The 13,461-nt window shown below is 38.3% G+C and overlaps 1 pseudogene; it reads right to left on the minus strand.

Moving 5' to 3' along the window:
- Nucleotides 1-12,310: 12,310 nt before the first annotated feature.
- On the minus strand, nt 12,311-12,409 carry LOC138834482 (U6 spliceosomal RNA; annotated as a pseudogene).
- Nucleotides 12,410-13,461: the final 1,052 nt, after the last annotated feature.

Below are 13,461 nucleotides of genomic sequence, written 5' to 3' on the forward strand. Positions count from 1 at the left end.
CTTTGGGCTGCTGAAAATTATCAGGTTATTACAGTGTGAAGACTACTTTCCAAAAAGGTCACTCATTTGAATACTAGGGATGACGATGAGTATACCCATATTCATCAGGTAGCCTACAGTGGACACATAGACACTGTCCATGAGTTGTTGGCTCAAGCGGCAGATATTCATGCAATAACTGTAGATGGTTGGACAACCCTATGCAGTGCTTATATGTGGAATAATACTAGAGTGGCTTTTTTCTTACTTCATCATGATTCAGATACCAATGGCCACCTTGCATCTTGCTGCTGGGAATAGAGATAGCAAAGACATGTTGAATCTGCTTCTGTTGAACCATTATGTCAAATCAGGTCTGAAAAACAACTTGGAAGAAACTGTATTTGATATTGCCAAAAGGATAAGTATGTATCACTATCTCTTTGAAGTTTTGCAAGACTGCACAAATTGCTCTCCTAAGTCATAATGGTTCGGTTAAGTTTATTAAATTTCAAAAATGCCATTGCATTCTTTGTTTCCATACAAAATATTTTCACAATCCAAATAACAACAATAGCTTATTGTAACAATTAATGGATTCCATGGAAGTCTTCCAAGTGAATTGCCTGACTTTGATGTCAAAATGTATTCAAGAGTTAGTTGTATACTTCTATAATGATTTCTGGAGAGTTTTGCTATTTTTATTGTAATTAAGTGGTTACATTATTTCCCTAATTTCACAGTATTGTGGGATAGTTATGCTCAGTTAAAGTCACAAACACATTCTAACATTTCTGGAGCAAATTGTCTATCACAGTCTATAACATTTATGAGTTCTATGAGCTTTGTGATACAGTTATTCCTTCCACATTTGTTGTTATGTAAATTTCTTTTGTTTTGCGTAACATCAGCTGTTCCTGTTTTCCCACTTGTTTCCTCCCTCCCATTCCTGCCATTAACTTGCTTAGTTCATTTTGGTCAATGTCCAGTACAGCTGATGGGTTTTTCCCTGATTCCCTTTAGTTCTATGTCATCTTCCTGGTTCCCCTCCATTGTACACATACACAACATACATGTGATCAGCAGCATGGGTTTATTTAGTAGAGGTTCGACCAGATTGTTTCTTAAGTCCTGTTAATTTTGTCGTATTACCAAACATTTTGGATTTAACATCCACTTATAAGGGAGACCATGTAATGTTTGTCTCTTTGCTCTTGCCTTACCTTACTCAACATGATCACCTTATAGCTCCATCCATTTCCCTGCAAATGCCATTATTTTGTCATTTTTAATGGCTGCATAATATTCCATTGTGTATAGATACCACAATTTTGGGATCCATTCTTCTGTGGTGAGACATCTGGGTAGTTTCCATATCCTGGTTATTACGAACAGTACGACAATAAACATGGAGGTGCATGTGTCCTTGTATACTGGTTCCTGTTGCTCAGGATGGATGCCTAGAAGTGGTATGACTGGGTCATAAGGGAGGTCAATATTTAGCTTTCTTAGGACCCTCCAGACTGTTTTCCAAAGTGGTTGTATGATTGTATATTCCCAACAGCAGTGTAGTAGGGTTCCTCTTTCTCCGCATATCCTCCAGCATTTGTCATTGGCTGACTTGAGGATGTCGGACATTCTGACTGGGGTTAGGTGGTATCTCATGGTTGTCTTTATTTACATTTCCTTCAAAACCAGGGATGGTGAACATTTCCTTATGTGTTTCTTTGCCATTTTAATCTCTTCTTCTGAGAAGTCTCTCTTTAGTTCCCTTGTCCATTTAGTAATTGGTTTGTTAGCTCTGGGTGGGATTAGTTTCTTGAGTTACCTGTATATACTGGATATTAACCCCTTGTTGGATATAATGCTGGTAAATATTTTTCCCAATTAATTGATTGTCTTTCTAGCTTGGTTGCGATAGCTTTAGCTTTGCAGAAGTTTTTTTTTTTTTATTTTAAGGTAGTCCCATTTGTCGTGTCTCACTCCAATTTGTTGTGACCCTGGGACTCTGTTCATGAAATTCTTTCCTGTGCCTATAAGTTCAAGTGTCTCTCCTACTCTGCCTGCAGAGGTTTCAGAGATTCAGGTTTAATGCTAAGGTCTTTAATCCATTTTGAGCTGATGTTGGTGTATGGTGATATGATGGGCTCCACTTTTATTCTTCTGCATATGGCCACCCAGTTTTCCCAGCACTAGTGGTTGAAGAGACTGTGTTTCTTCCATCCTCTGTCTTTGGTTCCTTTGTCAAATATCAGCTGACTGTAGGCATGTAGATTTATATCTGGATCTTCTATTCTATTCTATTGGTCTTCGGGTCTGTGTTTGTGCCAGTACCATGCTGCCTTTGTTATTATGGCTCTATAGTAGAGTTTGAAGTGCGACATGGATATAACTCACATGTTGTCTTTATTTGCTAGAATTGTTTTGGATATTCTAGGCTTTTGTGGTTCCATATGAATTTTTGGACTGTTTTCTGTATTTCAGAGAAATACATCATTGGGATTTTAATAGGAATTGCTTTGAATTTGTATATTAATTTGGGCAGAATTGCCATTTTCACTATATTGTCTGCCTGTCCAAGAGCATGGGAGGTCTTTCCATTTCCTAGTGTCTTCAGTAATTTTTTTCTTTAACTTTTTATAGTTTTCATTAAATAGTTCTTTTACATCTTTGGTTAGGTTAATTTCTGAATATTTTATTTTGGGGGATGTTATTGTGAATGGGCTTGCTTTCCTTTATTTCCCTCTCTGCTTGTACATTGTCAGTGTACAGGAATGCAACTGATTTTTATGGGTTTATTTTGTATCCTGCTATTTTGTCGAAGTGATTTATGATTTCTAAGAGTTTGGGGATGGAATTTTTGGAATCGTGAAGGTATAGTATGATGTCATCTGCAAAAAGGGATAGTTTAATTTCTTCTTTTCATATACAGATCTTTTAATGTCTTTTTCTTGCCTTATTGACCTGGCTAAGAGTTCCAGGGCTATATTGAACAGGAGTAGAGACAGTGGGCATTCTTGCCTTGTTCCTGATTTTAAGAGAATTGGTTGTAGCTTTTCCCCATTAAGCATAGTATTAGTTATTGGTCTGTCGTAAATGGCTTTTAATGTTTTAAGAAATGTTCCTTCTATTCCTATTGCCTCCAAAGCTTTTAGCATGAATGAATGTTGAATTTTATCAAAAACCTTTTCTGCATTTGTGGAGATAATCATGTGATTCTTGACCTTGGCTCTGTTGTTGTGTTGTATTATATTTATTGACTTACCTATGCTAAACCATCCCTGCATCTCTGGGATGAAGTCTACTTGGTTTTAATGTATGTTTGTTTATGTGTTTCTGGATTCTGTTAGCTAGAATCTTTTTAATGACCTTTGCACCTGTGTTCATCAAGGAAATTGGCCTGTAATTCTCCTTTTTGGTTGGGTCTTTGCCTGGTTTGGGGATGAATGTGATATTGGCTTAGTAGAATGTGTTTAGGATAGCTCCCTCCTTCTCTGTTTCTCTGAAGAGCTTGAAGAGTATAGGTGTTAGTTATTCTTTAAAGGTCGTATAGAATTCTGTTGCGAATCTATCTGGACCTGGGCTTTTTGTTGTTGTTGGAAGACCTCTGATTGCTTCCTGTATCTCCTTGTAGGATATTGGCTTATTTAATTGATTTACTTCTTCCTTGCTCAATTTGGGAAACTTGTATTTCTCTGAAAATGCATCCATTTCTGCAGGTTTTCTTTCTTTAGAGGGTATAACTTTTCAAAGTAGTCCGTTAAAATTGTTTGGGCATCTTGGGTACGTGTTGTGATTTTTCCCGTGGCATCCCTAATCCTGTTAAAATGGGTTTCCTCTCTTCTTTTTAAAATTAATCTTGCCAAATAGCTATCCATTTTATTTATTTTTTCAACCAGCTTTTTGTTTGGTTAATTTTGGCTATGATTCTCCAATTCTCTATTTCAATAATCTCCGCTCTTAGTTTGGTTATCTGGCTCTGTTTAGTAACTTTAGGTTCCATTTTTTCATGTTTTTCTACCTTTTTTAATTGCAACATGAGATTATTTTCTTGGTCTGTCTCTATTTTCTTGATGTGGGCACTGATGGCAATAAATTTGTCCATCAGGACTGCTTTTGCTGTGTCCCAAAAGGTTTTTGCGAGGTATTTTCATTTTCATTGAGTTGTAGGAATTTTTTAATTTCTTCTTTAATCACTTCCATTACCCAGGCATTGCTTTGAAGTGAGCTGTTCAATTTTCATGTATTTGAGTAATTTCTGCAGTATGTTTTGTTATTGAGAACTAGCTTGATTCCACTATGGTCAGATAGGATACAGGGGATTATGTCAATCTCCTTGAATTTGCTTAAGTTTCTTGCATGAACTATTATATGGGCTATTTTGGAGAAAGTACCATGAGCTGCTGAGAAGAATGTGTACTGTGTTGTTTTTAGGGTGAAATACTTGGTAAATGTCAGTTCTGCTTGAAGTATGGCCTCATTAATTCGATAGCTTCTTTGCCAATACTCTGGTTGGTAGACCTGTCCTTTGGTGAGAGTGGGGTGTTAAAAGTCTCCTAGTATTATCATATTGGATCTATTTTATTCTGTAAGTTTGAGAGTATTTGCTTAACATCTTTGGGTGCACCGATGTTTGGCTAATGATAGGTAGATGATGGTAATATCCTCCTCTTGTATTGTTCCCTGTATTAATATGTAGTGTCCATCCTTGTCTTTTTGTATTGATTTTAGTTTATTTTTTTTTACTGTCGATTGGATCTTTTTTTAAATTTTTTATTGTAAAGATACTATACAGAGGGTTACAGTTACATGAGCAAGGTAATGATTACACTTCCTATTGAGCATTGTTACCCCCTCTATTGTTTTCCCCCTACTATCCCTTCCTTCCATACTTCCCTGAGGTTCTTTTTTTTAATTGTGATGAAGTGATTACATAACTTCCCAAATTTCACAGTATTGTGAAATGAGGATGCTCATTTAAAGTCATAAGTTCATTCTAACTTTCCTGGAGCAAATTGTCTATCACAGTCTATAACATATAATGGTGTACACAATACAACATACATGTGATCAGCAGTATGGGGATATTTAGTAGTGTTTCGACCAGATGAGTGGGAGTTCATTGTTTCTTAAGTCCTGTTAATTTTGTCGTATCACCTAACATTTTGGATTTAGCATCCACTTAACAGGGAGACCATGTACCGTTTGTCTCTTTGCTCTTGGCTTACCTTGCTCAACATGATCACCTTCTAGCTCCATCCATTTCCCTGCAAATGCCATTATTTTGTCATTTCTAATGGCTGCATAATATTCCATTGTTTGTAGATACTACAATTTTTGGATACATTCATCTGTGGTGCTGCATCTGGGTTGTTTCCATATCCTAGCTATTGTGAACAGTGCTGCAATAAATATTGAGGAGCACGTGTCATTGTATATTGGTTCCTGTTGTTCAGGGTAGATGCCTAAAAGTGGTATTACTGTGTTATAAGGGAGATCAATGTTTATCTTTCCTAGGACCCTCCAGAGTGCTTTCCAAAGTGGTTGTATAAGTGTACATTCCCACCAGCAGTGTAATAGGATTCCTCTTTCTCCACATCCCCTCCAGCAATTGTCGTTGGCTGATTTGTGGATATGTGACATTCTGACTGGGGTAAGGTGGTATGTCATGGTTGTCTTTATTTACATTTCCTTCACCACCAGGGATGATGAACATTTCCTCATGTGTTTCTTTGCCATTTTTATTTCTTCCTCTGGGAAGTCCCTCTTTACTTCCCTTGCCCATTTAGTAATTGATTTGTTAGGTTTAGGAGGGATTAGTTTCTTGAGTTCCTTGTATATACTGGATGTTAACCCGTTGTCTGATATATTGCTGGTAAATATTTTTTTCCCAATTAGTTATTTGTCTTTCTAGCTTGGTTGCAATACATTTAGCTGTGCAGAAGCTTTTTATTTTAAAGTAGTCCCATTTGTTGTCTCTCTCCAATTTGTATTGATCCTGGGACTCTGTTCAGGAAGTTCCTTCCTGTGTCTATTAGTTCAAGTGTCTCTCCTACTCTGTCCTGCAGTAGTTTCAGAGATTCAGTTTTAATGTTAAGATCTTTAATCTATTTTGAGTTGATGTTGGTGCATGTTGATAGGCTGGGGTCCACTTTTAGTTTTCTGCATGTGGCAGCCCAGTTTTCCCAGCACTAGTGGTAGAAGAGGCTGTGTTTCTTCCATTGTATGTCTTGGGCGCCTTTGTCTAATATCAGCTGGCTGTAGGCCTGTGGATTTATTTCTGGATCTTCTATTCTGCTCCATTGGACTTCTGGTCTGTTTTTGTGCCAGTACCATGCTGTCTTTGTTATTATAGCTCTGTAGTATAGATTGAAGTGCAGCATGGATATCCCTCCCATTTTGTCTTTATTCCCTAGAATTGGTTTGGCTATTCTAGGTCTTTTGTTGTTCCACATGAATTTTTGGACTGTTTTCTGTATTTTAGTGATGTAAGTCATTAGGATTTTAATAGGAATTGCACTGAATTTGTATATTAATTTTGGCAATATTGCCATCTTCGCTATATTAAGTTGGCCTATCCAAGAGTATGGGAGTTCTTTCCATTTCCTAGTGTCTTCTCAAATTTCTTTCTTTATCTTTTTATAGTTTTCATTAAATAGTTCTTTTACATCTTTTGTTAGGTTAATTCCTAAATATTTTATTTTTGGGGAGGTTATTGTGAATAGGGTTACTCCCTTTATTTCCCTCTCTTCTTGTACATTGTCAGTGTACAGGAAGGCAGCTGAATTTTGTGGGTTTATTTCGTATCCTGTTACTTTGCCGAAGTGATTTATGATTTCTAAGAGTTTGAAAATGGAGATTTTGGGATCATGAAAGTATAATATCATGTTGTCTGCAAAAAGGAATAGTTTAACCTCTTCTTTCCCTATACAGATCCCTTTCATGTATTTTTCTTGCCTTATTGACCAGGCTAAAGGTTCCAGGACTATATTGAAGAGCAGTGGAGACAGTGGGCATCCCTGCCTTATCCTGATTTTAGGAGAATTGGTTGTAGCTTTTCACCATTAAGTATAATATTGGCTATTGGTCTGTCATAAATGGTTTTATTGTTTTAAGAAATGTTCCTGCTATTTCTGTTTGCTCCAGAGCCTTTAGCATGAATGAATGTTGAATTTTATCAAAGGCCTTTTCTGCATCTGTGGCGAAAATCATGTGACTCTTGACCTTGGCTCTGTTGATGTGTTGGATTACATTTATTGACTTACAGAATAAAATAGATCCCAATACGATAATACTAGGAGACTTCAACACACCGCTCTCACCAAAGGACAGGCCTACCAACCAGAGGATTGGCAAAGAAGCTACTAAATTAAGTGAGGCCATACTTCAAGCCAGATTAACTGACATCTACCGAGTATTTCATCGTAAAACAACACAGTACACATTCTTCTCAGCAGCTCATGGAACTTTCTCCAAAATAGACCATATCATAGTTCATGCAAGAAACATAAGCAAATACAAAGGGACGATATAATCCCCTGTATCCTATCTGAACATAGTGGAATCAAGCCACTTCTCAATAACAAAGCATACCGCAGAAATTTCTCTAATAAATGCAAATTGAACAGTACACTCCTTAGCAATGCCTGGGTAATGGAAGAGATCAGAGAAGAAATAAAACATTTCCTACAACTCAATGAAAATGAAAAATATCTCACAAAGAAACTTGTGGGACACAGCAAAAGCAGTCCTGAGGGGCAAATTTATTGCCCTCATTGCCCACATCAAGAAAATGGAGACAGACCAAATAAATAATCTCATGTTGCAATTAAAACAGCTAGAAAAACATGAAAAAATGGAACCTATGGATACTAGACGGAGCCAGATAACCAAATTAAGAGCAGAGATTAACCAATTAGAAAATAAAAAAATTACAGCCAAAATTAATCAAACAAAAAGCTGGTTCTTTGAAAAAATAAACAAAATTGATGGATTGTTTTCAAGATTAATTAAAAAAGGAATAGAGGAAATCCATTTTAACAGGATTAGGGATGCCACGGGAAAAATCATAACACGCACCCAAGATATCCAAACAATCCTAATGGACTATTTTCAAAAGTTATAATCTCTAAAGGAAGAAAACCTGGCAGATATTAATGCATTTTTAGAGAAATCCAAGTTGCCCAAACTGAGAAAAGAAGAAACCAATTAAATAAGCCAATATCCTACAACGAGATACAGGAAGCTATCAAAAGTCTTCCAACCAAAAAAGCCCAGGACCAGATGGATTCATAGCAGACTTCTATAAGACCTTTAAAGAAGAACTAATACGCACACTCCTAAAGCTCTTCAGAGAAACAGAGAAGGAGGGAGCTATCCCAATCTCATTCTACGAAGCCAATATCACACTCATCCCCAAACCAGGCAAAGACCCAACCAAAAAGGAGAATTACAGGCCAATTTCCTTGATGAACACAGTTGCAAAGATCCTTAACAAGATTCTAGCTAAAAGAATCCAGAAACACATTACAAAAATCATACACTATGAGCAGGTAGGCTTCATCCCAGAGATGCAGGGATGGTATGACATTGTAATGATTTTAATGACAAGTTTATTTTGTCAGATATAAAGATTGCTACGACTGCTTTCTTACTAGGGGCATTTGATTGGTAGATCCTTTTCCAACCCTTCACTCTGAGTTTGTTTGCATGTTTGGCTTAGAGGTGGGTCTCCTGAAGTCAACAGATGGATGGGTCATGTTTTAGGATCCAAACTGCAGTTCTTTTTTTTTATTGTTGAAGTAAGCCCGTTAATCTTAAGAGATAGTATAGAGAGATCCATTATGGTCACTGTTTTTCTTCTTTCCTTTCCTCTGTCCTTGCTCAGATAGACTTCTATTAATGCCTGTCTGGGTGCAGGTCCCTGTTCTTGGTTGCTTTTCTCAGGTTGTGTTCCACCTCTTAGTAATCTTTGTAATGCTGGCTTAATGTTTATGTATTAATTTAGTTTTTCTTTGCTATTGAAAATTTTCAGTTCTCCATCGAATGTGAATGCTAGCTTTTCTGAGTATATCAGTCTGGGTTGGCAGTTATTGGCTCTCAGGGCTCATGTGTTACTTTCCCAGTCCTTTCTTGCAATCAGTGTTTGTGTGGAGAGATCTATAGTGATTCTAATATTTTTCCTATAGTAGTATAGCTCCTTCTCCATTTTTGCTGCATGCAAGACTTTTTCCTTATCATTCAGATCAATCATTTATTCTATAATGTGTCTAGAAGTGTTTCTCCTGGGATCCTGCTTGTTAGGTGTTCTATATGCTTCTGTTATGTGGGTAAGATGTTCTTTTTTGAGATGGGGAAAATTTTCACCGATTACCTTGTGGAAAAGGTGTTGCATTCCCTTGCTTTGATATTCCTCACCTTCGTATATGAAGGTTAAATTTCTTGGCACTATCTGCTTGCCCTTGAATTTCCCTTTGGTATAATTTAAGTGATTTTTCCATATCTGTCATTTTTTGTTCCAGCTGATGTATTCTGTCTTCTATATTCCATTTTGTTCACTCTGTTAACTGTGGCTTCCATTGTGGTTTGCATGGAGGAAAATGGACTCATTGTTGATGTCAATGGATTCAATGTTGGTTTTCAAAATACTAATCTCACCTCTTAATGAGGTGTGTACTGCCTCTATTTTGTCACTTATCTCATGGCTTAGTGAGGTGTGTGCTACCTCTATTTTTGCATGCATCTCCTGTTTGATGTCCTGCACCTCTTTTGGTATTTCGACCTGGTGTTCTTTCAAATTCTGGTCTATTTCTCACTTTATTTCTTGAGTCATTGCCTCCAGCATGTCTTGGATGTAGTGTTTGTCTTCCATTCCTGTTTTGCTCCCAGTGGGGCTCTCCCCGGGGTTGCTGCTGGCTTTAGAGATAGCTTGCTATCCTAGGTGTTGATAAATCTTGTAATATTTCTCTGTGATTTTCTCATGGTTATTCAGGCATTATTGCAGACTAATCTGAAATTTTGTTTTGGTCAATAGGTGTCTGTCTTTGCTTGGTTACTGTTTCTGTGCTGGTAGAGAGAGTCTGTACCTGATCTCGGTTCTGTTGGGGGCCGACCTCCAGCTGCTGGTCTGACCCACACAGGATTCTCAGCTCTCTGCTGTAGATCACTGGCAGTTCCCGCCTTTTGAAGGGTTGAGCAGTCTAGACTGCTCCTGTTTGTTCCTACAGGTGCTCTTGGCAAGTTCGGATGTGCTGGATGTACTCTCCCAGATTCTGGAGTCTGCTATGGTCTCCTGATGTTTTGTTTTGTTTTACTTTTTTTGGCTATTTGTGGGCTTGAACTCTGGCCTTGGGTGCTGTCCCTCAGCTCTTCAGCTCAGGGCTGGCACCCTACCATTTGACCCAGAGCACCACATCTGGCCGTTTCTGCTTATGTTTTGCTGAGGATTCAGATCCATGGTCTCTTTCACCTAAGACAAGCACTGTACTGCTGAGCACCTTACCAGTCTGAGCTCCTGACTATTATCGGGTGCTCGAGGCCTGTGTTGTTCAATTCCTAGCCTAGAATACATGGGTCAGGTTCTTGTGGGATTTGGGCTTCTCTTGTCCTGAACCCCCCCGCATCTTTTGCTGTCACAGGCATGATTACCAGGAGTGCAGTTCCCTGTTTTTCTCCCCTCTGCTGAGGCATATGCTCAGCTTCTGATTTCAGTTGGGAGGAGTTGGTTATGTTGCTCAGGCACCAGATCCCCAGGCCTGGTCCTAGACCCCAGCCTGGGCACACCTGTTGGACCTGTGCTGCTGTGTATCCCACCTAGATTATGCAGCTTGGAGTACACAGTTCAAATTTCTTCCACCGTTGGGTGTCTTGACCCAGTGGCGCTGTTCCAGGCTTGGGCATTGAAGCTTCCTTCCAGGGTCTCTCTTGTTCTAGCCTGGCCAACTGAGTGTGATCCATGGGCTGGTGGAGCTCTTGAAAGGTTTCTAGTTTTAGTGGGTCCTGTGGTGCAGGTTTTGGGGTAGGGGGTCTGGGGATTCCCACCAGCTCTGGTTTCCGTTGAGGCATACACTGTCCCCTGTGGGGTACTCACCCTGGAGCTCGTTGTTTCTGTGTGATGTAGGTTGTTGGTTGCCATTGTAGTCAGAATTCAATTGAGGTGGTTGTGGGCTAGGCTGAGAGGTGGTGGCTCTGTGTGTTTCTTTTCTGTCACTGCCTCCATTGACACTGTTTGTGTCCGCTCCACGGGATGGGCCTCCGGCCTCCACCCGAGGGGTGGGGAGGGGCCTCTGTGCAGGTTCTGATTGCTGGGGTTTGTCTCTGTTTGCGCTCTCTGGATCAGCACCAGTTCCTTTCAATTCTTCTGCTGTGGTGTTCTGTGGGCATCTCATGTATCTCTGAGGTTCCTGCCATGGGGCTGAGTGGCTTTGGTGGAATGCAGCCTCTCTGCTCCAATGGAGAGTGAGGGGAAGGGGTGGGATCTTTGTGTAATTTCCCTGCTCAGAGGTTTCTTCATTCGTCAGGATCAGCCAGTCTGACACTGATACCTCAGGGGTCTTTGGTGCGGGTGATCTGCAGACAACTCCCTGTGTCTCTGGGCCACCGGCAGCTCCCACCAGGCTGGGCTGGCCATGGCTTGGCACGCTGCTTTGTGGCCAATAGACGTTGCGGGAGGCGTCTTCAAGCTTCTCTGTTGTGAAATTCTTCTTTTCAACTCCTGTTTTTCTCTGGATGTTGATTTTGTTGTTGTTGTCGGTCTCTGGGGGAGATTAAACGAACTCAAACTCTCTTTTTGGTTGGGGAGAGCTGTGGCGTTCCCCTACTTCCCCGTCACCATCTTGGAACCCCTCGAGTTTTGCTTTTTTTATTCAGAAATAATTTTAATTTATCTGTTGAAATGAGTACTAAAGAAACTAAAGATATTTCTGGTGCTTATGTGAAAAATTATACTTTAAAATATTCTGTATTCTGTTTGTATAATGCCCATAATCTATTTTATTCTTTCCTAGATATAAGACTTTGAATTCTACATTGTTTTTTAATATATAGGTTCATTAATAAATGTGTCCTTTCAGATTGCATTCCATACCAAAACAGTTTAAGATTCCTTTTTTACTAGGTCCTTATAGTATATTTCTTTGGAATAAAATGACAATGTTGTCTAATTTTAAAAGTTTTATAACAATTATGCTATGTAAAGGCCTTTCTAAGGTGAAGATTTAATGCAATGATGTCAAACTAACTTTTATTTATATGAATTACATGTATTATTACACTTGTAATTTTGTAATCAACTTTTTAATAATTGTTTTTCATTTCTTGCATCTGAAGAATGAAAAATCTGGAATAATTCACAGATTTTCATTTCATCCTTTGCAATTGCCATGTTAATCTCTGTATTGGTGTAAATTGGGTACATGTGCTGCTGAAGCATGTAATGTCCTCTAAGTTTAGGTAGTTAATGATACAATATTTATACAGGATTATATCCTCGGGTGCCTGTTTGTAACAAGGAAACCTTATTGTTCCTAACAATGCTACTGATCTTATTTCCCTAAAATTCTGTGTATAATGGAAAATAATTATATTGTTCAGTGGATTGCTCACATTTGTAATTTTTTTGTCAATGACTATTTTAAATCTTTTTCATTTTAGTTTAATCATTCTTTGAAGCCTTTTTAGCTAGGTCCAAAGGGGATGGCTTTTTCAAGTACTTATTTATTCAACTGAGTTTCCTCTGTGTAGCTAACGGATTCAAAGTAAGCCTTGCTTAAGAGCTACTTCTAAACTTCTGCAGTTGAAATTTTCCCAAATACGGTCTCATTGGCACAAATGTCTACCTGACACCTTACCCTTCTTCCATGAAGGATCAGACCAACCAGAATATCTTACCCTGATCGTATAAATTGTCTTACTTGAACAAAATAAATCTTAGTTCCAAGGGATCATAGAAAAATGAATATTTCAGACAGAACTTTTCAGACTAGAAGGTTTTTATCAAAATATAATTGTTTATTGTACCTTCCATTTCAAAAGTAGCTAAAGCCAAGAAGGTGAAAAAATTGTTCATATGCATGATTACCTAATGTACTGGCCTGATTACCATCCAACCAGGCAGGAATTTACACCACTGATTTTCTATCAACAAATATATTCCATAGCTCCAGGAGAAGTCCATATGTTTCTCCTCGTTATTAAGCCTTAAATTAGTAGTGTTTTAATCACAGCGTTTCCTCTTACCTCTAAGCTGTACATACCCGAATGGTAAAGCTTTAGTTCTAATTCTACCAAACAATGAGGTAGAGGTAATGGAATAATACTCTAAAACAGTTGCCTTTGATTCCCTAACCACAACAGAACAATGCAAAATATTTTCTTATAGATAATTATATATTTTATATTTATATGTGTTGATTTTATATTTCACACAGTGGATCTTACTAGAATTAATTGATAATTTGACAAGTGAATTTATATTATTCCAAT

Source organism: Dipodomys merriami, unplaced genomic scaffold, assembly GCF_024711535.1.
Source record: "Dipodomys merriami isolate MVZ:Mamm:240054 unplaced genomic scaffold, mDipMer1.0.p SCAF_216, whole genome shotgun sequence".
NCBI lineage: Eukaryota > Metazoa > Chordata > Mammalia > Rodentia > Heteromyidae > Dipodomys > Dipodomys merriami.